This window comes from Trichosurus vulpecula, chromosome 7, assembly GCF_011100635.1.
Source record: "Trichosurus vulpecula isolate mTriVul1 chromosome 7, mTriVul1.pri, whole genome shotgun sequence".
Lineage (NCBI taxonomy): Eukaryota > Metazoa > Chordata > Mammalia > Diprotodontia > Phalangeridae > Trichosurus > Trichosurus vulpecula.
In genome coordinates, this window is record NC_050579.1 from 236,345,742 (window position 1) to 236,372,868 (window position 27,127).

Consider the following 27,127-nt stretch of genomic DNA (forward strand, 5'->3'; position numbering starts at 1 on the left):
TAACAGCTAAAGAAAAAAAAAAATAAATCTGCCTTTTCCCTTGGGAGCCCTGAGAGAGACTCCATGCACCAAATACAGGAAATCATGTGGAGAGGATTTCATATTTATTACAGTTCCCACATTACTTCCCCTCCCCCTGCTGCCACCCCCACCTCCCCTCTGGCTACACATGCAGCCACACTGGTCTCTTCACTTTTCCCTCTAGCAGGGAATACAAAGAAGGTAACTCACCTCTCTCAACTCAGTGCTCTAAGCATTGAAAGATTCAAAGAGAATTCCTGGGAGACTCCGCCTACCCATTCAGGACAACTGCCAGGGAAACAGTTAAGTTGTGTCCTGAGGTTCATGTTATACCTTGAAGGAGTAACCCATAGAGAGTGGAATCGCTGGAACTTATCGACCGCAGCAGGGAAAGAGGTGGGTGTTGCTGAATTGGTTTTTGTACGTACTTGTTGGTGAGCTTAAGATAAAGGTTTTATGTTCTGTGGGAAATATCTTTTGAGATAGATCTCTAGCTCTATCTTTCTATGTGTATGTATGTATCTCTCTGTCATCTATCTATCTATCTATCATTCAATCCACTCATTTATTCAGTTTTCTACCTGTCTTTTTTCTGTCCATGTGTCTGGATGTCACTGAATTCTACATCTGCTTTATAAGGAAAGAAAGTTCAGAGGAGATTGTTCTTGGATGTCTGTCTGTCTTTGAAAAAAGAATGCCAACCAGCTTGTGCAGAGGCAGTAAATCTGAGCCTCATTTTGCTAGAACCAGACTTGAGGTAAGATTATTCGGATTTCAGAAAGGGTTTGTTTTTTGGTTTCTCCCTCTGGGGATTAGCTACCTGAGGTCCATATTATGAGTTTTGTTTTGTTTTTGACTGATCCTGTAAACTTTGCTTTTAGCTGAGAAGGTGCTAGGGCCAGGTTCGTTCAGAAAGTGCAGCCCAGGAAATTTTTAAAATCAGGAATACTAACAGAGTGACAACTAAAGTATGATAACATAAAGGCCCTGTGGTTAAGGATCACAGAGATTTCTAAAGTCTTTTCTACAATACAGAAGTTGTCTGAAATTGGATGTCTAGGCTTCTGTATAGCCTCTTAATGGAGGCCAGTGATTCTTTGTGGCAGGTAAATTGCTAAGAACGCTGATTTGATTTACACTTATTTGTCCTTTGTTCTAATCTGTAAGGCTAGTACATTACTTGTTGTGTGTGAGTCTTCAAGGGCTTTATTCAGGTCAAGGAGCTTTGATTTTGGAATCAGAGGACCTGGGTTTAAATCCTGCCTTTAGTGGTTACTATTTGTGAGACCTTGGGCCACTCATTTAATCTCTCCAACCAGCAGTGTGCTTGTTGAAGCCAGCTCAATCCTATTAGGAGATGCAAATTCTCCAAATCAGCCTTGATTTATTGTTGTTGACTTAAGAAAGGGTTGGAGAACATGTTAACCTTGCAGATTCAACTTTAAAGTGTGTTCTGTGTGCATTTTTTTGAGAGCCAGTTGTTAAGCATTTGCCAGCACACTCTTTTTCTTAGCCCTCTGCTTCTTTTTTTATAAAATGATTTTCTAACATCTTCTGCAGTTTTAAATCACACCATGCTTGATATCTTGAGAGTCTGAACTGAGAACAAGAGAATTTGAGTTTTAAAATAAAAGCACCCTGTATTGGTGAAATCAGTCAGTAAACAAGCATTTATTAAGCACTCAAGCACTGTGTGCCAGGTTCATAGATCAGGAGCTGGAAGGGACCTCAGACATTATATAGTCCAACACCCTCATTTTACAGATGAAGAAACAAAGGCCCGAAGATGACTGGTACTACCTATAATAACAGGCAGGATTTAAACTCAAGTCCCATTCAGTGCTCTCTCTATCATACTATGCTGCCTACTGGCTTTAGTAAAGCCCTCTTACATCATTTATCTGATCTTTAAGTCTATAAGATAAATAAAAAAGGTATTATAATTCCTATTTTATAGAACAATTGATCAAAGGGGAACATAATTATTGAGCACATTGTCTATGGACAGCTAGGTGGGGCAGAGAATAGAGTTCTGGGCCTAGATACAGTAAGCTGCATCTTCATGAGTTCTAATCCTGCCTCAGACACTTAATAGCTGTGTGACCCTGGGCAAGTCACTTCACCTTGTTTGCCTGAGTTTCCTCATCTGTAAAATGAGCTGGAGAAGGAAATGACAAACCATACCAGTATCTCTGCCACGGAGAGGTCACGGAGAGGCAGACATGACTGAAAATGATTGAACAACAATACTCTATGTACAGTGCTACACCTGGTACTGCGTGAAAAATCTAAGGCAAAGATATCCAGAGAGTATCACAAAAACTCAGGGTTGTAAGGGACCTCAGAGGCCATCTAGTCCAGGCTGCACATCAGTGAGGTTCCCCCTTTACAAGCTATATGACAAAGTGTTCACTGAACAGTGTGAAGATTTCTAATGGGGGGACCCATGCCTTCCCATTCATCCTGTTTCAATCCATCTAAGTGGTGAAGTGAGTAGAGAACCAGCCCTGAAGTCAGAAGGACTGGAGTTCGAATCCAGCTTAAGACTCTTGACACACTTATTACCTGCGTGACCTTGGGCAAGTCACTTAACCCCAATTGCCCTGCCTTCCCCCCTCTAAAATCCATCTGTTGCACCATCATCTGGCCCACATGTCTCTATCCTTTCCATAAGAATTCCACAGCAACCCATTCCAGTTACTACATCTCTCACTATTAGGAAATTTCCCCTTACATCAAGCCTCACTTTGCTTTTTCGTACCTTCTGTCTCTCCCTCTTCATTGGTTTGGGGTCAACAACAGCAAATCTATTCCATCTCCCAGGCCTTCAGTTCTTCAAATGCTTTAAGATAGCAAACATATTGCACATATAAAGTCTATGTCAGATTTCTTACCATCTTGGGGAGGAGAGAAAAAATTTGGAACTCAAAAATTTTATTAAAAGAGAATGTTAAAAATTGCCTTTACATGTCATTGGAAAAATGAAATACTATTTAAAAGGGAAAAAAAGATAGTTATCATACCTGTATCTAAGTTGGGGATTCTTGACCTAGAATCTGAGAACTTAGTTTTTCAAATATATTTTGATAACTGTATTTCAATTTATTCATTCTCCTTTGTAATCCTGTTTTATTTTATGTATTTAAAAAATTATACTGAGAAGGGGTCCATAGACTTCACCAGACTGCCAAAGGGGCCCATGAAGGGAAGAAAGAAATATTTATCAAGCACCTGTTACGTGCCAGGCTCTTTACAAATATTATCCTTCCAAAATATGATACCCACAATGAAACACAACCCTCCAGATATGGCCTGACTGGACCAGGGCAGAGTACAATACCACTACCATGCCCTTATTCCTAGATATCATTCTTCTTAATGTAGCCTAATATTGAATTGTCTTTTTTGGCTGCTGTATCACGCCATTGATCCAAACTGAACTGGTAGTCCTTTAACTAGATTTTTCAGATAAAAATCTAGGAATGCCTCCCCTACTTTGTACAGATGAAATTTATTATTTTTAATGCAAATATACAACTTTACATTCATCCCTATTAAATTCCATCTTACCAGATTCAGATGAACATTCTAACTTTTGCAGACTGTTTCACACCTTGACTGCCATGATGTACATTAGTTGTCCTACCTACGGGCAATGAAAATTCGATACGCTTTCTGACCATGCACTTATCCAAGTCAGTGATAAAAAATAATATGGAACATTAGATCAAGAATAGATTTCAGGAGCTGCGATCCTCTTGGAGGAGGTCTCCTTCCAAAATGACAGCAAACATAAGATCTTTTAGTATGGGGACTGTTATATTTGTGTCTTTTATCTCCAGTACCTGGCACAGTGCATGGTATACAGTAGGCACTCAATAAATGTTGACTGATGACTACTCTTTGTGTCTAGCCATTCAACTTATTTATGAATCCGTTTATCAGCTCCTTCATCTCTCTCCATCTACTTCACCATAATGGTATGAGACTTTGTCAAATACTTTGCTAAAATTTAAGTAAACTGTTTGTTTATAGCTATAGCAAACACCTAAGAGGGTCTGATAACTCTCTTTAAAAAAAGATTGAAAGGAAAGAAAGGAAGTTTTTCTGTCATGTCTTGTTCTTGATGAATTAATTTTGGCACTTTGTGGTTGTCTCTTCCTTTTCTAGATGTTAATCAACCACCTTTTAATAAAAAGTCCCAGAATTTTGCCAGGAAGTAAAATAGGTCTCATTGGATTAACATTACTATCTTCCCTTTTGTGAAAACTAGGACAACACTTACCACTTTTCAATCTTACGATACTTCTTAATATCAATCAACCCACAAATATTAAATATCCTTCATGTGCCAGGCTCCACTGTGCTAAGCTCCAGTGATACAAAGAAAAAGGCAAATAGTCCCTACCCTCAAGAAACTTACATTCTATCAGATGATATAAGATGTACCTAAATAAGAACAGCATATAAAATATACCCAGTGTGTCCCAAAAATCTTAACACAGTTTTAAGCTTTAAACCTGTGCTCTTGGAAAAATATGTGTGTGTGTGTGTGTGTGTGTATAAATATATGTATATATGTATGTATGTGTTGTGTGTTATGTATATGTGTGTATGTGTATATATATATATACACATATGTGTGTGTGTGTGTGTGTATATATATATATGTATACATATACACATATATTAAATTGACCAGAATGGAGAGGTATGGGGCATAAGCAACTAGAGGGATCAGGAAAGAATTCAGGTGGTAGGTATTGCTCAAGCAGAATTTTGAAAGACAAACTAGAAATTCTAAGAAAGAGAGATGTAAAAATAAATTTTAGGCATGGGGAGAGTCAGGCTAAAGTGAGGAGATGGGAGATGTAGAGTCATGTGAAAGGAACAGCAAGATACTTTAGCTGGAATATATGGTGTAAGAAGGTGAATTACTCATAATCAGGTTAAAAAGTAGGGCTAGGTTGTGAAGAGCTTTAATAACTAAACAATACCTTATAATTGATCTAAGGTGATAGGGAGTTACTGGAGTGTATTGATTAAAGGAGTAGCATGGTTAGACTAGGTGATGCAGTGGATAGAGTGCCGGGCCTGGAGTCAGTCAAATCTTCTTAAATTCAAATCTAGCCTCAGATACTTAGTAGCTGTGTGACCCTGGACAAGTCACTTAACCCTGTTTGCCTCAGTTTCCTTATCTGTGAAATGAGCTGGAGAAGGAAATGGCAAACCACTCCAGTATCTTTGCCAAAAAAAAAAAAACCACAAATGAAATCATAAAAAGTCGAACACGACTGAACAACAAGGGTGGTCAGACTTGCTTTTCAAGTGAAACACTTTGGTATCTATTTAAAGGGTGGCTTGGAAAGTTTGAGAAACTTGTGCAAAGGAGGGCAATTAGGAAGTCATTGACAGACAGTCCAGGAGAGAAGTGATGAAGGACTGATCTAGGTGGGGGTATATATGAACAGAGAGTAATACAAGAAATATTGTAGACAAAGAAACGATAGGATTTGGGAAATGATTGAATAATTGGAGTTAGAAAGAGTGAGAAGCTGAGGCTGATTCCACGATCACAAAATTAGATGACTGGAAGGATGGCTATGCCCTTCTCCAAAGTTTGCCAGATTTCTGATGGGAAGGAGGGAAGGGAGAGAAAATTCCAAACTAGAAATAATATATCTCTTCCCTATTCTGTTAAGGTACTTACGATGCTAAAACCAGAAGACCTTAGTAATCATCTTGTCTAGTACCTTATTTTACATGTAATGAAGCAAAGACCCAGAGAAATGAATTGACTTGCCCAGGATCTTTTCAAAATTCTAGTACTGCTCTTACTTCCACAACCATACATATGCATTGTGAATCAAATGAGATCACAGAAATAAAGCACTTTGCAAACCTTAATGTGCTATAGAAATGTACGGTATTATTATTATTATTAACATGCCACAAAAATTTAAGTTATGGCTACTATTATTCACCATGAACTTCACTGTATGGACCATATGAACTCAAGGCTTCTGAGAAATGAAAAATTGTGAGGCTGAAGACCCCCGCCCCCAAGCAAAGATACTGGATATTTTATAGACCTTGCTGAAAAGCAATGGCCTTGGTGGTAAAAAAAAAAAAGTTATGTGAACTATATGTCTCTGTGATCTGTCATAGAAAACAGCAACGGTAATATAAGGACATTATGCAAAAATCTGTTGTAATTGCTTGTCGTATTTACTTCTCATCTTTTCTTTCTTCTGATTTTGTGATGGCTTTGATCTCGCTTGCACAAGTTCTGATCTGACAGTGCAAAGACACACAATTCAGAAATGATGCCCACATCAGTAATTTGCTTAACATCTTACATCTGCCTTACCCCTTACAGTTTACAAAGCACTTTTGGAGATGCAGCATTGCCACAGTGACAATTGAGAAGAGCCTAAGATTTGAGGAGCCAATCAGATATTTCAAGTGAGAGAACTCAAGCTTGAGTCTTGGCTTTGTTACCTCACTACTTATATGAACCTGGGCAAGTTTCTTTTCCTCTCTAGAAAAGAAGGATTTTGAATCAGTTTCTTCCTCTAAAAAATGAAAGAGCTAGGCATGGTGATCTCTAAAATCTCTTATAATTTGAAATTCTATTATCTTCTTTAAAAAACGTTCTCTCATTTGATTTGCACCTCTCGATGAAGTCAATAGCAGAAAAATCATTGCCCTTTTTACAAATGAGGGAATTCAAGAGCACAGAGGTTGCAACTTGCTTGAGGACACACAGGTGATAGGTAGTAGTTTCACTATATCGGAGGTCAGCATAAGAGATTACTATAAATGGGAATTTGGGGGGAATTTTGTGGAAGCTGCAGACAATATGCTAAGGCCAGCAGATGACACAGAAAAAGTTTACAAACTCGGAAATGCCTAACCCAAATTTTACAATAAGGTACTATAAATAAATAAAAGAAAAGAAAAAGGAAAAAAATCTGACTTTTTCTCTGGTACAACGAGAGAACCAAAAGATTTTATGCAGATTTTCCAGATCACGGGGGACATCACTCCCCTAACCACTGCGATGTGGAAGGGATAACTGTAGTAGAAATCCAACCCAGGTCTTTGCTTCCAGGCTAGGACTTTTTCTACTGTACCCTAAAAATAATTTAAGTATATTAAAATATCTTAAATAAAAATACAAGAAAGAAATGAGTAGAATTTCAATAACAATTTTATATAATAGATAATATCTTGACAATTCCACAACTGACTAAAAGGTATGAACAATACAAGACACAAAGGATCATTGGATGATGGTTTTATAGTTAGCCACTGTTTGCAGTGTGTTGGCTATAGAAAGCATTTGACTCAGTTCAGTAACATGAAGTTTTAAACACTCTTCCAACAAAGTATCTCCCATGAACAGGTGCAAATCACAAAAAAAAATACCTTGATAAATTCAACCACAGATAACTTTGTCCACCAATCTTCTGATTATCAATACCAAGTAAGGCAAGGGTAGTTGCTGCTGTTCTAGCAGTCAGTCAGGATAGAAGACAAATAGAGAAGGAATTCCCTGTAGATTAGGGGTCTTTAACCCTTTTTTCCCATTCAAAGGAAGTATAATCCACAAGGTAGTTATCTAGAAAATAACTCCTTAACATTTGTGTGTGTGTGTGTGTGTGTGTGTGTGTGTGTGTGTGTGTGTCATGGGTCCCATTGACAATCTGGTGAAGCCTATGGAGCTTCTCGGGATAATGTTTTTAAATTCATAAGATAAGATATATCGGATTACAAAGGAAATCAAATACGTTAAAACACAGTTATTGAAACACTTAAAAAAACTTCATGATCCCAGATTAAGAACCTGTAACAGAAGGCGAAGTCCTCTTGATGCTTATTTTTGCAGATGATGTTGTAATGATTGCACCAAGACCCCAAAAACTATAAAAGCCCCAAAGGACTGCCAAGGCCACTCAGAAGGGATAGAAAAAAGCAAATGAACAAAGAATTTCTTCATTGTCTAGACTACAGGTTCTTAAGGCTTGTTTTTGTTTTGTTTTGTTTGTTTTCTTCTGGTCATGGATCCCTTTGGCAGTCTGGTGAAGTTTATGGGCCCTTCTCATAATAATGTTTTTAAATGTGTAAAATGGAATACATAGGATTTCAAAGGAAACTAATTATATTGAAAATAAAGTTATGAAAATAGTTTTTAAATTCATAGATCCTCTGAAATCTCTCCACACACCTTTTGAGGATGTGTGGACCTAACTTGAGAATCTTTGGCTTAGACTATGACATCCAAATGGGTAAAGAGCCCATTGGGTTAGCCTACTAATACTCCTGTCTTGGGTAGACATTGCAAATGGACCTTGAATAAGTAGGCCTTGATAGATGGAATAGAACATGTTGGATTTGATGTGAAAAGTTGGGTAACACTTTAAAAGTCCTCCTTTACACACACACACACACACGCAAAACATTTTTAACATTAGTATTCTTCTGCTAATGCTCCATGGTTGTAGATCCTTGAACATCACTCTGAAAAGTCAAAACAGCAGATGACCCAAAAAGTAATGGAGAGAAATATATGATGGACTTAAGTGGGCAGGCAAATACTACTAATGATGACTTTCTTTCAGAATTGAGGCAAAAGATATTGTCCAGGAAATACATGAGAAAAAGAGGTGGGTTGATCATGGAATAAGAGTAAAAGACAACATAGTGATAACCCACAGGCAACTGTGGGACACATGGAGTACTAAAAGAGTAGAATAAGGCCTCTAATACACTTGGTGGATCCTGTATGGTGAGATGACATAGACAAGATAAAAAGGAATAGATGGATTACAGTCTTAACAGGTAAAGGAAGTATAGTTATCCATTCCACATGGCAGGGGTTAGGGGTGTAGTGGCCCTCACTTCATACCAAAGAATGAATTTTTTCTTTATTTTTTGTGGGATGTTTATAGTACCCTATTGTAAAATTTGGCATGATATTAGATAACACTATACATACTATGCTATATATACTGCACTATACATACTAGACATACTTTTTACGCATTCCTGAGTTTCTAAACTTTTCTATGTCATCTATGGCTTCTGCAAAACTCCCCCAAAATTCCCATTTAACTTCTTATGCTGACCCACAATATATTGAAATAGTGATGGGGAAAGTCGTGATGTGGAAGGGATAACTGTACTCACATTAATAAGATCAAGGATCTACTGAAGTATATAAACTCTGCAAAATGCTAAAAGGATCCCATTAAATATGAACTGATGATGATAAAAACATGTGAAGCACGTTACCTGGTCCTATGGGAGACAGAACCAAAGTGGCTTTTAGAAGATATAGAAGAAAGTGTTTCTGACTTTTTCATAATTTAAAACACACACACACACACACACACACACACACACAGATGTTCATTTGTACAGTTGGTGCTTTTAAAATAAATTTTGGAATTCACTGATGCCAAACTCGTCATGTATCTTTTTGTGAAATGAATGTTTGTGATTTGAGTACAAAATTCAGACTAAAGAAAAGGGGATATATGTGTGTGTATGTATATATATATGCATGTTGTATATGAAATCTATAGCATATATAATCCACATTAGATGTCATAATCTATAATCTATATTATATTATATAATCTATATCTATAGCTATCGATATCTAATCTACATGATATATAGATAACATATAGATATAGGTATATAGATAGGTATACATATATACATACACATATATACATATATGATAGGTTTATTTATATATAGATGATATACACATCTATGCTTATAGATCTATATATACACCATGTATATATATAAACCTATCTATATAGATCATCTATGTATAAACCTATACATATATATATCAACCTGTTTATAATTATATGATGCAGATTGGATACAGATATAGATGTAGATGCACACGTGGATGTATAGATATAGGTAAAATGAAGTTCTTTTTCACTAACTATTGGTAACCAAGCCTGACTCCCACCCCAAATAACTCTTCAACCTCATCCATTTTGTAAATGATCTTTATATATGCACACACACATACACATGCATGCATACATACATATAGACACATAATATCATATATAATAATACTTATGATAATGTGTGCGATCTTAGATTTAGAGTTGCAAAAGACTCTTGAGTTCATAGAGCCCAGTGCCTTCATTTTACAGATAAAGAAGCTTAGTGACTCCCCCAAGGTCACACAGCTAGGAAATGTCTGATGCAGAATTTGAACTCAGGTTTTCCTTACATATACATATAAGTATATACATATTAATCATATCTCTTTTATCATATAGGTGTATGTATTTGTGCATGTATGTGTATATAGCTAGATGGCATAGTGGATAAGGGTCCTGAATTTGGAATCAGGCAGACCTGGGTTCAAATCCAGCTTCAGAGACTTTGGTGACTTTCCATAAGCTACTCAACCTCTGTCTGTCTCCGTTTTTTGTTCTACAAAACGGAGGTGACAATAGCAACAACCTTACAGTGTTGTTGAGATCAAATAAGATAACATACTTATAGTACTTGTCAACCTTAAGGTGTGTTATAAATGCTAGCTATTATTTAATTAAAATATATGTAAATGTGTCTCATCGTTAGATAATATAAATATATAACTTTCAATACAGCGTTAGATATATTCTGTATCCAGAGAGAAAAGAAGAGAAAAGCTATAGGGGAAAAAGGTCGGTCTAAACCCTCTGCTAGGGTTACTCTTTAACTAGGTTATTAATTGCTCCTTATGCCCCAAACACATTCCTAGTCACTGGATTTGCTGCCCAGCACAAGCTCACTTCCTCATTTGGAGGCCATTCTAGGGGCAGTGGAAGCAAGGAATTCAGTAGAGAGGCTTAGAGCTCTTGGAGTCTCTGACACTTCCAGCCCTTCCTTTCCCTTCTTTTGTCGCCTAACTTGTTGGGGAGAGGAGTGGATAGAGTTGGAGATGGGGAGAAAGGCATATATTTCTCCCCTACTATTGTTTTTTCTTCAAAATGAGGGTAGTCCTGCAGGAATCCTTGCACCGGTCCCTCCAGCAACTAAATTCAGATAGGTACCCTTTCCCATTCATTAGCTCGATAGTAACTACATGGCTACTTGAATGCTATTGAGATCTATGGAGAGAAAAGAAGTCAGTTGGGATGGAGGGGAAGTCTCTTTGCCATCAACTCAAACTTCTTTTCTATTTCATATTTCTCTACTCTCTAACAGCAGACCAGAGGCCCTAAATAACAACTGATCCATTGTCTGAGTACCTGATCCACTGTACAGAGTTCCCTCTTGCTAACTTAGCTGAGTTAATGGAAGTGCATGTGGGGGGTGGTGATTCATATGTCCTCTTTGTATGTAAAGGGCAATGTTTCCTGGTAGCCTTAAAGGGTAAAATTAGAAATTAAATTAGGGCAAGTCAACAAGCATTTATTAAGTGCCTAATGTGTGCCAGGTACTGTGCTAAGCTCTCGGTTACAAAGAAAGGCAAATATTAGACTCTGCTTAAAGCAGTTCAGACTCTAATGGGGGAGACAACATACAAAGAACTATGCACAAAGTGCAGGAGAGACTGAGAGGTTGCTGGCTGGCTGGATTTTAGGGGTTCTATAAACTTCTGGTTATAGGAGTCTTCCTAGAGGCAACTGGACCATCAGTTCAACCTATATTCACTTCAATGTGCTTGGAGATCCCAGGTGCAAAGGAGCTATAATTTCCAAGGCTTTTGATGGAGGCTTCAGCAGATGTCAGGTGAGCAGAAAGGGCTGCAATATGGAATGTGAGACCAACTCCTTTCAGCGTGGTAGGGTGTCACTGGGGAGTTTGAAGACCTAATGTTAGTTCTGGTTCTGAAAAGAAAATGCTGTGTGACCTGGGGCACAAAGACCCCTCTTTGAGCTTCAAAGTTTCTTTATCTTTTAAGTGGCTTAGGCCCAATGTTCTCTAAGGTATCTTCTATCTCTAACATTCTGAGTCCATGACGGTTTTTCCCCTTTTGGTTTTGCCTCCACATTTTTTTTAACTACAAATTTCCTTGAAACTTAATTGGGCACACAAGGTGGAAAACATAAAAACCAGTTTATTTTTAGACACCCATCAGCCAACCCAGCACCTAAAAGCCACTGTCGAATGTCCGAACTGCAACCCTGAGAATTTCCTTCAACAATGTCTAGTTTCCTCTCATTGTTAAAATACAAAGGACATGCTGAAACCCACTGGAGATCCCACATTAACCCCTCCCACCTTGAAATCTGGGACCTGCCACCGTATTGGTGTGCACAGGCTCGAGGTGCTAGGGGTCAAGTTGTGACGACCTGAGATAGCCCAGGCCAGCAGCAAATGGGTACCCATTTTATCTAAAAATATACTGAATACCAGTGAAGGCATTTCAGAAGTAAAGGCTTGACTATTTTCTGGAATTAAGCATCTTGACCTTCACCCTTTGCTATATGGGCAACTTCCTGCGTAGCCCTGGAACAAGTCCACCCTAAATGACTCACAAATGAGGAGTTTAGCCCTGTTTCCCAAGCATGAGATTCAGTGTCATTAAGAGGAAAATACACACACACACACACACACACACATACACACACACACACTGGCCTAGGCATCAGGAAAAGCACTATGCTGCAGTGGAAAGATTGTTGTTGTCTGTCTTTCGTTCTCAAAGAAGACAAATGACATCAGGAAGGTGATGTCTTGACTTGCAAGTGAATTGGATTCAAATGAGGGAGGGCTATGCAGAGTCTCGCTCTCTCCTTGGGAGCCATCTAGGTCCAGGGACAAGATATAGATCAGGATGACTGGAGATGGCCCTCGATGCGGTGGGAGACCTTGGCCTTTTTGAGCTAAGGTCTTTCCCAGGTCTCGGTTTGTCTGAGGCAATGCCCATTTGGTGATTAAGGCAAGGTAAGAAATGAGGCAGGAAATGGCCTCTTGTACCTAGTCAAAAAAAAATCAATTTGGGAGGGGAAGACTCTTGGGATTTCTGACCAAAACAGAAACAATTTCCATTTACTCTCACTCGGAGCCATCAAAACCCAAACAATGACCAAGTGAGACTTAGGTTCAGACCTGTTGGCCAACAATCACTCTGCAGTGAAAAGGGCACTGTATTCAGAGGCAAAAGACTTGAGTTAATTTCCCAGTTATGTCACCTGTGGGACTTTGTTGTTGTTCAGTCTTTTTTTTTTAAGTTGTGTTCAACTCTCTATGACCCCATTTGAGGTTTTCTTAGCAAAGATACTGGAATGGTTTGCCATTTCCTTCTTCAGCTCATTTTACAGATGAGGAAACTGAGGCAAACAGGGTTAAGTGACTTGCCCAGGATTACGCAGCTAGGAAGTGTCCCAGGCCAGGTTTGAACTCATGAAGATAGTCTTCCTGACTCAAACCCACACACTATTCACCACACCACCTAGCTGTCCTATCTGTGTGACTTTAGGTCAATCATTTAACCTCTCTAACCCTCAATTTTCTTATCTGTAAAATTAAAGGACTAGCCTAGATAACCTCTAAGGATCCAGCTAGTTCTGTCTCTGATGCCATAAAATATAAATTATATTGTTTTGCATAAAAAATAGGAAACTGAAGGGATGCCCATCAATTATAGGGGTGGCTGAACAAGTTGTAGTATGTGATTATAATAGAAAACTATTGTGCTATAAGAAATGATGAAAGAAATGGTTTCAGAAAAAAAACTAGGAAAACTTGTATGAACTGATACAAAGTGGAGTGATCAGAAACAAGAAAACATTGTACACAGTAACAGCAACATAGTAATAATGATCAACTGTGAAAGACTTGGCTACTCTGATCAATACAATGATACAAGACAATTCCAAGGGACTCATGATGAAAAATGCTATCTACCTCCAGAGAGAGAACTGATGAAGTCTTAGTGTAGATTGAGTCTTTTTTCTCTTTTTGTCTATTTTTTCTTGCTTTTCTTTTTTTAAGGGGGGATATGGCTAATGCAGAAATATGTTTTGCTTAACTCCATATGTATAATGGGTATCATATTTCTTGCCTTCTCGGTGGGTTAAGGAGAAAAGGAGGTAAAGAATTTGGAACTAAAAATTAAAATTAAATATATATATATACATATATATATATATATATATGTATATATATATATTGTCTTATACGTAGAAGACACTTAATGAATGCTCTCATTGTATAAAAACAAAAATTATGTGATCTCATATAGGAAGTGCTTAATGAATGGTCTGTGCATATCTTTTCTCTCACTCTTTCTCATTTTCATCTTGGCCTATGATTTAATCAGTGTACAGAACTTCTCGTGAAAGGACTCTCTCCACTCTGTAGTCTTAGGCAGCTGGAAGGAGAGAGACACTGAACAGTCAAGTAATTTGACCATAGTCAAGTGGCTAGTGTGTGTCAGAAGCAGAATATGAACCAAGACCTTCTTAACTCCAAGACTGGCTCTTCATGCATTAGACTAATCTGTATCTCATCTTCTAATGGCAAGCAGGGTAGGACTTTTTGCTGTTTTTTTTTCTTTTGGAGTTGTCACTAAGGCAATCAAGTGCCTTTGATTGAGTCCTTTGTTTGAATCAAGAGTCTTTGATTGAATCAAGAGTCTTTGATGACCTGCTTAAGTCACAAGAAAGCCTAAGTCACATGAGTTAGAGTCTCATGGTTGTGACGCCCTCTGACCCTGAAGAAGGGTATGTATACTCTGAGGTTAGCATTTTGTTTTGGGGGCTTACTCACTGAAAGAATGTTTGCGTGATGTAGCCAGATGAGACTCTGGGTAGCCGTTAAGGACCCCCTGGCTTTGAAAACCCAGATGTTAGTGCTTCTCTCTCTGGTAATTATGTATGTATATAATGGTCAGACAGCTAGAAGCCCTATCTATTGATTTGTGTTATATTCTCTGCTTGTAATTCCTGCTTGTAATTTCTGTTTGTATTTTCTCTGAGGTTCAGGGTGCTGACATTTTCCCCTGAACTAAGTGAATGTTATATGTATGTTTAATTAAAGTGAGATTGCAAACCCCTTAAGTTGCTTTCCCTTAGAAAAGCAGCTCAAAGAACCTCTGCTAGCAGCCCTCCTCTGTGCTGGTATTGTTGGTCTTACACCTCCATAGCAGCTGCTAGTAACATTGGTGTTACACATCTCTCTCAAATGACTATTGGGACATATGAGCCTCAATAGTAATGTATATATACATATATGTGTGTATATGTGTATATTAATATATATGTACATATGTATGTATATATACATACATACACCTATTTGTGTTTAATGGCAAGCCTTTCTAGGGTGGGGAGGGAAGAAAAAAAGAAATTTACAAGATAACTTTATTTTATAATTAAAAGGAATAGCAAGTTGCGGATAATAGATTTGCAGTTTCATATGCAATCATCTTTTTTCTTATGTTATGGAAATGCTTGTTTTATTCTATAAGTTAAAACAGTATACATAGGGAACATGGCACAGTAGATAGTCAACCTTGGAATCCTGAAGGCTTGGGTTCAAGGTCTGCCTAGTACAAATGCTATTCATGTGACCTTGTCACTTCACTTTCATATGACACCTGAGAAAGAGGTGTCACTCTTCCCTCCCATCACCCCTACCACGCCCACTTCCCTAAAACATTATCTCACACTAACTGGCTCTTTAATGGGCAGCAAAAAAAGAACATTGAGCTTAGCCAGATACCTGGGTTGGATTCTTGGTCACAATGCTTGCCAGATGAGTGCCCATGGACAAATCACTTAATTTCTCCAGTCTCAGTTTCCTTCTGAGTGACCTATCTCCCAAGATCCTTGTGAGAAAGTGCTTTGTATTTTTAAAAATGCCATGTAAATGTGAGTTTCCTTAACACAGCAGGTTCTCTCATAGATCCAAAGAAAGCCAATGGATATTATTACCGCTGGGAGAGTGTGCTGACCTGCCTGGAATGATAAAACAGATCATGGCAAAAGCAATGATTCGAGCTTAGAGCCTTTATGTTGGGCAGACACAGAGAGAGCTTACTTGCAGGTGAGGAAAAAGCTCGAGAGACAAAATAATATAGGAACCAAAACATAGATTTGGGTGCTAAAAGGTTAATTTAGAGATGAACTAGTCCAAGGGTAGGTAACCTGCAGCCTCAAGGCCAGGTGTGTGGCCTTCTAGGTCCTTGGGTGTGGCCTTTTGACTGAGTCCAAGTTTTACAGAACAAATCCTTTTATTAAGGGAATTTATTCTCTGGAGTTTGGATTTAGTCAAAGGGTAGCACTTGAGGACCTAGAAGGCCACATATGGCCTTGAGGCCGCAGGTTCTCCACCCCTGATCTAGTCCCTAATTTTGCAAATGAGAAATGTGAGGCCTATAGTGTTTAAGTGACTTCCCCAAGGTCACATAGGCCAAAAGCCACAAACATAGGATCTTAATCCCAGCAGTTGACTATAAATTCAATCTAGTCATTCCGTGACACTGACAAGGTCATACAGGGTTTTAACCTAAGTCTAGTCTCCAGGCAGTTAGGTGCTACAGGACTGGAGTCATGAAGACTCATCTTCATGTGTTCAAATCCAGTCTCAGACACTTACTAGCTGTGTGACCCTAGGCAAGTCACCTAACCCTGTTGGTCTTAGTTTCCTATCTATAAAATGAGCTGGAGAAGGAAATGGCAAACCACTCCAGTATCTTTGCCAAGAAAACCCCAAATAGGGTCACAAAGAGTCAGACACAACTAAAAGATGACTGAACAACAAACTAAAGTCTCCAAATCCACTTTTCTGTTCACCATACCATCAATCAGACCAACACCCTGGCCATGTCCAGGACAGTGTCATGCATCCCACCTGGACATAGTCCCTTCCTAAGCCTGATGGAGGCCCAAAGGTCAGGGGTGGAAACAAAAGTAAAATGGGCACGGTGAGTAGGTAATTTCTTTTTAGCAGAAAGAGAATGTCAAGGTCCCTTTCACATTGACGGATGAAGGAAAACTAGTTCTGATGAGAATGAAATCATAATCCTAAATAGGGGGGTGGATATTGGGTTGGGGGAGTCTTTATTGATTGTTTTGTTTTCCAGTGTTTATTATCAAACACCTGGCAGTAGTTCACAGGGCACTCTTCTAATGTCCAAAGTCGGGCCCTGGGAATTTCCTTCCACAAAGGCAGAGCTTCCTCTCTTTGTTACCAGGCAAAGGACAAGCCCCAAGCTTTACTAGAGATACTTAACCCTTTCTCCCATCCCTGCCACCACCACTCCTCAAGTCCTAGATTGCATCTGAAATTAGACAATTCAGTTTCTCAGGTTTCCAGTCTAAAGGGAGATTTCTGTCAGTGAACGTGTGTACCAAGTACCACATTTCATTTTGAGGACAGTCTCTGCTTTTTCCAGGACAAGAAACTAATTTGCTCATACCATACGGGCTAGAGAGAACATCTGTAATCTCGGCCACACTATTCAAGACGGCATCCCAATTTAGTACCAGTAACATGCCCCACACTCCCAAGTCCTAGAAGACCCTAGTCCTCTGGGAGATGATAGAATGTACTCCAGAAGACTACTACCCTTCATTATGGCATGGCTTAGCGCTCAAAGAGGCTAAATAAGGAACTGAGAGATCAATACAGTAATTTTTAAAAGATTTGTTGAGCATACAAGAACGAGTGAGGAATAAAGGAAACAACACTGGGGAGTAGAACCAGGAGAACGATTTTCACTGTGACCACAGTAATAAAAAGGAAGACCAAGGAGAAAGCCTTCAGACCTCAGACCATTGCAATGATTGATGGATAGAAATTTTACTAAATTGCCGGTGAGGCATACCTTCCTACTGTCAGCAGAGGGAGCAAGCTCTAGGTCCAGAATGAGGCATCCTCTCTCTGCCGCCTCTGCTCTAGCCACCATCCTGATCTCCCCCACATCAAAAACCTGGACTCTGCCCTTGGCTCTGAGAGGAGAGCCTTAACCTTGCTTTGCCAAGACAGACTTCTCCAAGACCCTTCCCAGCCACCAACACCCCATGCAGGGTCTACCTCCCCCTGCCATCTTCTATCCCTTGGGGGTGGCTAGGTGGCATAGTGGACAAAGTGCTGGATCTGGAGTCAGGGAGACCTGAGTTCAATTTCAGCTTCAGGCACCAGCTGCGTGACTGTGCACAAGTCACTTAACTCTTTGCCTCAGTTTCCTCATCTGTAAAATGAGCTGGAGAAGGAAATGGCAAACCACTCCACTTTCTTTGCCAAGAAAACCCCAAATGGGGTCATGAAGAGTCTGATTGGACTGAAATGACTCAAAGGAAAAAATTTAAAAATTTAAATTAAATCAAAATTTTAAAAATTAAAAAAATTAAAATGTAAACTCCTTGAGGGCCAAGACTCTCTTCAGGGCTTAGCAAAATATCAGGAACACAGCAAGCCCTTAATAAATGCTCATTTATTTGCCTTATTTATCACTCTAGCCCTCTTGGTCTCAGTTTCTTCATTTATCAAAAGGATAGCATAAACTTCACCATCTTCACCATAGTGAAGATCAAATTAGACAGTAAATTTAAAATTCTCTAAAAATCTTCAAGTGCTCTAAAAATGTTTGTCCTTTGATTTATTTTGTTTAGCTTTATTTCTTTCTTGCAAAGGAGGCTCTGTTGCAGCCCCTGTTGATTCATTGGGAAGTGACAAGGATTTTTTCCCAAAAAAGTATCAATAAAGCATTTACTTAATGCTTTAAATCTTTTTCCCATCTAAAATGGTTAAAAGAAAACTAGGTTGGACATTGATTGTCATCTTGAAAAAAAAGAAGAGAAAAAAAGACAGAGGGCTGAATTTGGAGTTGAAAGACTGGGGTTTGAATAATTTACAGGTGAGGAAACTGAGACTGAGAGATGCTAAGTGGCTTGCCAAGGGCCGCATAGCAAGTAAATATCCAATGTCACAGTTGAACTCAGGACTTCCTGACTCCAAGTCCAGTGCTCCATCTACTCCCCCATCTAGCTGCTTCTGCACTAATTCTACCACCTGTGAGACTTTGGGCAAATCATTTCCCTTCTCTTGGTCTAGGTTCCTCATCTGAAAAATTAGGATTGCCTGGAAGATGATCTCCAGAGTTTGTCTTAGCTCTCAATTTTGTGGTCCCACTATGTGCCAAACCTACTAGATGTTTGTATGCCTACTAAGAGCTCCCTGTCATCTAAGAGTTCACAGTCTTCTCAGGGACCATAAAGAACAAAGCAAGATAGATATCCACTGAATAGTATGTACAAGCATTCTCTATTGAAAAAGAGACATGCAGGGCAGCTAGGTGACTCAGTAGACTTCATGGACTATACGCCAAAGAGATCAAAGAAAGTGGAAAAGGTAGTCAGCTAGGTGGCGCAGTGGATAAAGCACCAGCCCTGGAGTCAGGAGGACCTGAGTTCAAATTCAGCCTCAGACACTTGACACTTACTAGCTGTGTGACCCTGGGCAAGTCACTTAACTCTGATTGCCTCACCAAAAAAAATGGGGGGGAGCACATGTGTCATTGTGGGTTTCAACAGTTTCATAAAAGAGGGGAATGTGAATAGTTCTTTAAATGATGGATAGGATGACATAGGTGTGGAGCTGAGCATTCCTGGTTGCAGGTGATGGAAAGGGACGACAAGAAGGGGAGGGCCATGAGCAAAAGTAGGGAGGCTCTCAGGCTCCCAGGCTTGGCATTTAAAGCCCGTCACAAACCTTTCCAGGTTTATGGTGCATTACAACCCATCCACACACTCTTCAATCCCACAGAACTGGCCTAAAAATACATCTGCCACATCTACATTTTTGTACAAGCTGTCTCTCATTCTTCACCCCTCATCTCAACATTTCAGAATCCCTAGTTTCCTTCAGGTTCAGCTCAAGTGCCATCTCCTGCACCAGGCCTCTCTTGATCCCCCACTTGCTAATGTCACTTCCCTAAAATTTTTGTTGTTCAGCCATTTCTGATTCTTCATGACCTCTTTTGGAGTTTTATTGGCAATGATATTGGAATGGTTTGCCATTTCCTTCTCCAGCTCATTTTACAGATGAGGCAACTGAGGCAAGCAGAGTTGAGTGACTTACCCAGGGTCACCCAGTTACTAAATGTCTGAGGCCAGATTTGAACTCAAGAGGATGAGTCTTCCTGACTCCAGTCCTGGCACTCTATCCACCTAGCTGCTAATATTACCTGGTGTTTTTTTTCTATATTTTTTGTGTTGTGTGTACTTATATATCAGAATCATGTTGTCTCTCCCAACAAAAAGTAAAGGATTTGAGGTTAGGGTCTGTTTCATTTTTGTCTTTATATAACCAGTGATTCGTACACAGTGGAAACCTAATAAATGCATGTTTATTGGTTGATTGAGGCAATAAAGCATAAGAAAAATTATCAGGGCAGAAAAGAGGTTTGTCAAGTTGGATCTGAGGGTTTGTGTAGCAAAGGACAGTTAGGCTGGGCAGGTTTTGATTTTGTTTCTAACTCTGCCATAGAGTACAAGGTAGTGGGGATGGCGGGGGGCAGTTAGCTTAAGAGAATTCTTTTCTTAATTCATCACATGGATTTAATATATTTAAAGAATTGAGGGAAGAGAAGTTGTCCTCCCTACCACAGCCCCTAGTAATTGTGAATGTCCTGTGAACTGATGCATGGGAATACATTCTGAAGATTCGGAAGCATATTAAGTGGCAAAGAAAAATTATGATGAGAGCTAGCCTGGTTTAGTCAATAGACAGCCAGTCTGAGGGAGGAAGGCCTGGGTTCAAGTTTCTCCCCTGACACATACTGCCTGGGTGACCCTGGCAAGTCACCTGCTCCAGGCAACTCCAAGACTGTTGCAGAAGAGATGCTGATCTGCCTCAGTAGCAGGGGTTTCCTTATCAGGAGTTACCCAAAACTGATGAAATCACAGGTCTAGTCTAAAAGAATAAACCACCATTCCTGGCCTCAACCTTCTCAGGAATGCAGCACCGTGGTGGGGCAGCAGGTCCTGTAGCTAAGACAATTAATTTTCCGTGAGTCAGGAAGATGTGAAGAGTCTATTATGGACAGACTAACAGACAGGATGACAGATGGACTGACAGGCAGACAAACATTGACAGACTGACAGAGTAACAGACAGATTGACAGACAGACTGACATAGATCTAGATCTTTATATGGGTCTATACAAACTATATTTATCTACCTGGGCAGAAATATATACAAATGTGTGTGTGTGTGTGTGTGTGTGTGTGTGTGTACATATATGTATTTGGGGGATTCTAACTTTGAAGTAATGCATCAATCTCTAATTTTAAAAAATTAGAATACTTTTGGCCATTTTGTAGGTTGATTACCATTTATTTATAATCACCCACTTTATCACAGGGTCATACACTTAGAGTTGGACCAGACCTCTGCGTCTAGTCCAAGGTTCCTCATTTTACAAATTCTTATTCTGTCTTTACCTCCCCCTTTGGGGACCCCCCCAGCGCCCTACAAACTTCAGTGCCATCCTCTAGATGAGACCTTTTCTGATCATCCTCTATACTCATGTTCTCCCTCTTTAGTCCAGATTACTTTGCATTTGATTTGTACATATCTTGTATCTCCTTATTTGTGTATGTGCTACCCACCCAAGTAGAATGTAAGCTACTTGAAAGCAGGGACTGTTTTCATTTTTGTCTCTGTATCATTAGTACCTGGTACATAGTTGGTGCTTAATAAATGTTTGCTAATTTAAATTAACAGCTAGGCAGCTAAGTGGATAGAGTGCCATGCACGGAGTAACATTTAAGATGGGATTTTTAGAATCGCTCCAGTATCAGGCTTTCTTCTTTTCTTCTGTGAAATGTGGTTGCTAAGTGTAACAGAACTAATATTTTACCAAGGAAACCACTTCGCCGTGGGGAGCAGGGTCATAGAAATTGTACACTGCTCCACCCACAGAACTTGCTCAAGCCCTTTGTGATGCTGCTTATGTCAGTCTGCTGCACTCTTAGGAGGCTTTGCAAACCAACCACTAAGAGAGTGGATCTGAATCCCTGGGTCAGTTTTAGAGTGTTACCTGCCTCAGTTTCCTCATCTGTAAAATAGAGATAACAATAATAACACCTAATTCCCAGGTTTGTTGGGAAGATAAAATGAGATGATATATGTAAAGTGCTGTGCAAACCTTAAAGTGATACGTAAATCCTAGCCCCTATCATCGTTATTATCACCATCACCATCATCATCATCATCACCATCATCATGACCATCATCATCATCATCATCATCACCATCATCACCATCAGCACCATCATCACCATCATCATCATCACCATCATTACCATCATCATGACCATCATCATCACCATCAGCACCAACATCACCATCATCATCATCACCATCATCATCACCATCATCACCAGCACCATCAGCACCATCATCACCATCACCACCACCATCATCATCATCATAGTGATAACCTCCATCTTCTGGGAGCTGGAAGATTAGATACACTCTACATACCCAGCTTTCCTAGGCAGACATTGTTATTCCCTAAGGGATGAGAATTTAGTCCTATATGATTATTCTAGTTCAAATTTCTATGGCATTTTATTTTTTGAAAAGAGCTTTATCCTGTGGTATTTAAATGTTTGTGGATCTGTTGGGAGTTTAGGAACCACTGGCATTTATTCCTCGTTGGGTAGGCTGACATTGTTTCTCTAATTCATAATGGCTTCTGTTACAAAATCTCCTTGTGAAAATTTATAAAAACAAGAGTCTTGTCAAACTGAGATCATTTAGAATTTGTGAAAGTTTATGTTGGCAGATTGGGCTCAATAAATCTCATAGAGATTCTATTAAAGGAATAAAAACCCCGAGGTTTATTGTACTGAACACACAGAAACAAAATCGATACTCATTACTTCTAGGAAATTTTACATTAATAATTGTTGTTGAGTTGCTTTTAGTCATGTCCAACTCTCCATGAGCCCATATGTGTTCTCTTGGCAAAGATAGTGGAATGCTTTGCCATTTCCTTCTCCAGCTCATTTTACAGATGAGGAAACTGAGGCAAACAGGGTTAAATGACTTGCTCAGGGTTACACAATAAGTATCCAAGGCTGGATTTGAACTCAGGTCCTCCTAATTCTAGACCTAGCACTCTATCCACTGAGCCACTTTGCTGCCTCCTATATTAATAGCATATATTCTTAATTATGCATATTACCATAATAGGAATACTAAATACTTCTACCTATTGCAATAAAAAACAACCTCTAAGGCTCTGTTTTAACAACCCAGCTAGCAGTTTCTGTGGGGGCATAAGATTCCCCCTACAGCCAGCACCCAGGAGGCTGCCGGGACCCAGGAGGCTGCTGGGATGCCAGGAAAGCACAGGTTCTTTTTATCTGCTTAAACAAGGAAAGCACGGTGAAGGGGTTGACCAGCTTACTTTAATCCAGCATTAGTTAGCATGCAGACAACATTCATTTAGTTCAGGGGAAAATGCCAGCATTCAGTTAGCATTCAGTTAGTTCAGGGGAGCAAAGAGACAAGCATCAAGAGACAGACCAAATACAATTTCATTGACTTACTTCAGGGGAAAAAACCAGCACCCTGAGGTTCAGAACATTCATTTAGTTCGGGGGAGAAGAATCAGCACCCGAACCTCAAAACCAAAATACAAACAAATTACAAATATCAACAGACACACCCAATACAATTCATAGTTACCAACATCTGGGCTCAGCCCGAGAGAAAGGGCTGGCCCAGAGTCACGCTCCCCACCGCTGCTGCGCCAACCAGAAAAGGAAAAGAGAGCTCTTCAAGATGTCCTCTCCCCTCTTATGGAGTTTTTGACATCATCAAGCGCCGCCTGAATGACCAGGGCCGATTGGTTCTTGAGTTGGCCCCTCCCTCTAGTGTAGACTAGGTTAGCACCCAAAAGGGCATGGCTCTGGAGTCAACACCTCCCCTCAGCCAGTCCATTGACTCATCACACAGGAAGTTCTCTGTTCCCAGGCATGGCCCAGCAATGCTCAATGAGATAAACTGAGTCACTCAAAGAAAACAAAGGCCACTCTGGCTGCAGGCTCTCCACTAAAATGTCCTACTAGCAACCACGTCCATCTCTAGAAGGCACATCCTTTCAACCTCCTCTTTCTTCCCAACTACAAGGACACGATATCAAGAGCTGGAAGGAGAGGAAGAATTCTACAAAACCCTATAATCTGGAAGAGCCTTGAAATGTCACCTAACTGTATCATTGGCTAGTCCTTCAGTTTTATTAGTAGGAGGCTTAATTGGGCATATCCATCACTATGGCGGTACATTATTTTTAAAAATAATAATAATTAAATTTAAATTATAAAAAACCCCTACTAATTACTAAAAATTACTAATAGGAATGGTTCTTCATCATAAAGGATGGAATGTTGTATCTCCCTTTAGAATGTAAACTCCTTGAGGGCAGGGACCATTTTCACCTTTTCTTGTCTTTTGCACATTGGATTTCTATCTGCATTTCGCCTATGGCCATCTTATTCTTTTGTTCAGTGCCTGGCAATAAACAGGATCTGCACGTTCCAAAGACTGTAGTTTCAGCAAGAAAAACCAAACTCCTACCTGTCCTTACCAGCCCTATCCTGAATTTTATAGAAAGAAGCAGTGATGTGCAATGGGAAGAACTCTGAGAATGGGTTCTTCTGACTCTGACACTAAATAGCTGGTGTGACCTCAAGCCACTGACTTAACTCTTATAGGCCTCACTTTCCTCTTCCATAAAAGTGAGGTTGGATTCAATGAGATTTAAGATCCCTTTCCATCCAACACTCATTGTTTTCACCATCTTGCAATCTGGCACTTTATGTTGGCAGATTGGGCTCAGTATTAAGTTTCATATAACACTTGCCACCTAATATGGCAAACCCCAGTATTGTGATGTCATAGGAAAGGATAAGGAAAAATGGTGAGGAGGGAGAGGAGAGAGAGAAATAAAGAATGAACAGGATCTCTAGTTTCCTGATATTTTATAGCCAGTTCTCAGAAGGTAAGACAAAAGGGCAATAAATATGGAAGAATTTATTTCATATCCATTGGTTCATTTGTTTTGACCATTGGATTTCTATTTGCATTTCACCTGTGCCAATCTTGTTCCCTTTTCTATTTTCCATTGCCTTGTGGCTCTTTGATAGGGATAGGGGCAGAGGGGAGCCTACTTACTTTAGCAAGATCTTGGTCCAACCAAAGGTTGAGAAAGTGCCCACTTCTCCCTATTTGAGGCAGCGTATTCTTAAATCCTGCAGTACAACTAGGAGAACAATATATACAATGACTATAAAACTGTAAATTAAAACAATCAACAAGCATTTGTGAACATGCTTACTATACATCCAGCACTATTCTAAACTCGGAAAAGACAAAGAAAAAGCAAAATTGTCCCTGTCCTCAAGGAGTTTACATTCTAACGTGTGAGCCAACATATATAGTTATGGATAAGATACACATAAAATAGGTACAAGTAATTTTAGAAGGGAAGGCACTAGCAGATGGGGAGACCAAGAAAATCCTTCCTATAGAAGGTACCATTTGAACTAAGTCTTAAAATAAGCCAGAGATTCCAAGAGACAAAGGTGAGGAGAGAAAACATTCCAGGGTTAGTGGATAACCAGTAGAAAGACACAAAGATGGTAGATGGTACATTCTGTATGAGGAACAGCAAGTGGGTCAGTAGGGAACAGAGGGGAGTAATGTCAGAAAGACTGAAAAGATAGGAATGGGCCAGACTGTGAGGAACCTCAAATACCAGCAGGAGTTTGATGTTTGATCTTTGAGGTAATAGGGAGTCACTGGAGTTATAGAGTTGGGAGAGTGGCATCTTAAAGGAATCACAAATCAGTTAAAATGCAACAACCAATTTTGGTTCTAGAAACCTATGATGAAACAAACACACTTCTCTCCCCTAGGTAGGCAAGTTGTGGGGGGGGCAGGAATTAGAGAGACTATTGATGCATAATGTTGCACACACCACACATTGTCAGTTGGTTTTGCCTGTATTGTTGTTATTAATCACGGAAAGTTCTGATGGGCATGAAGAGTGGAAAATGACTATTGTGTTAAAAGAAAACCAACAAAAAGCATCATTAAAATATGTTTTTAAAAATTCTACTCCATCATCAGAAAATTGTTCTCCAATTCAATTATGCTATTCATGAATATCTACCTAGGATTTCATTTTTGTTTCATTCAACACACCAGGGGTACTCCATTAAGCAGCTGGAATGCAATATATTAGTTTGTTCACTTCATAACCATAATATAGATATATACATCTATATCTATATATATATACATATGTATCTGTGTGTACTCATATACATACATATCCACACATACACACAATGCCCATATATATATATATATATATATATATATATAAAAGTATATATATATATATATATATATATAGCAATCAAAATGCCTCTGAGTTATCTGCACATGGTACTTCTGTCGAGTTTTTGGCATTTGTTCCTTCGGCTTTGGTACTTAATCATATCTTGTCTCACATCTATCATCTAACATCTTATGTACATGGTTCTTATTTCTTTAGCTGGGAAATAAATAACTGCCTTAAGGGCAAGAATCCTGTGTTAAAGATGACTGTATTTCTTATGGCAGCTAAGACAGTCTATGAATAGAGGAGGCACTTGATCAATGTTGGTTGCAACAATAAATCATAATAGTTCCCAGTTATCATTTATCAGGGAGTAAACAGTTACCAGCTAGATCAAAGATGGTTGCATACTGCGAGCTCATTTTACCCAAAGACCTCGTGGGCTATGGTGCCCTAAAGAGGAAACACTTTTAACTCTTAAAATGCTATTTTAACTTTTAAAAATGCTTTAACTGGGAAAATATTTATCTGGGCATTGTCAATTGTTGTTAATGTTGTTGATCAGTCTTTTTCAGTCATGTCTGATTCTTCATGACCCCATTTGGGGTTTTCTTGGCAAAGCTACCAGAGTGGTTTGCTATTCCCTTCTCTAGCTCATTTTACAGATGAGGAAACTGAGGCAAACAGAGTTAAGTGACTTGCCCAGGGTCACACAGATAGGAAGTGTCTGCGGCTAGATTTGAACTCAGGAAGATGAGT

The 27,127-nt window shown here is 39.3% G+C and overlaps 1 protein-coding gene across 1 annotated transcript in view; it reads left to right on the forward strand.

Moving 5' to 3' along the window:
* The first annotated feature begins 212 nt into the window (after nucleotides 1–212).
* The window catches only part of ADGRF5 (adhesion G protein-coupled receptor F5), a 158,195-nt gene continuing 131,280 nt past the window's right edge, over nucleotides 213–27,127 (forward strand). Inside the window, exon 1 of the mRNA XM_036766095.1 lies at nucleotides 213–417. The gene's annotated coding sequence lies outside the window, so the exon portion shown is untranslated. The remainder of the gene's footprint in view (nucleotides 418–27,127) is intronic.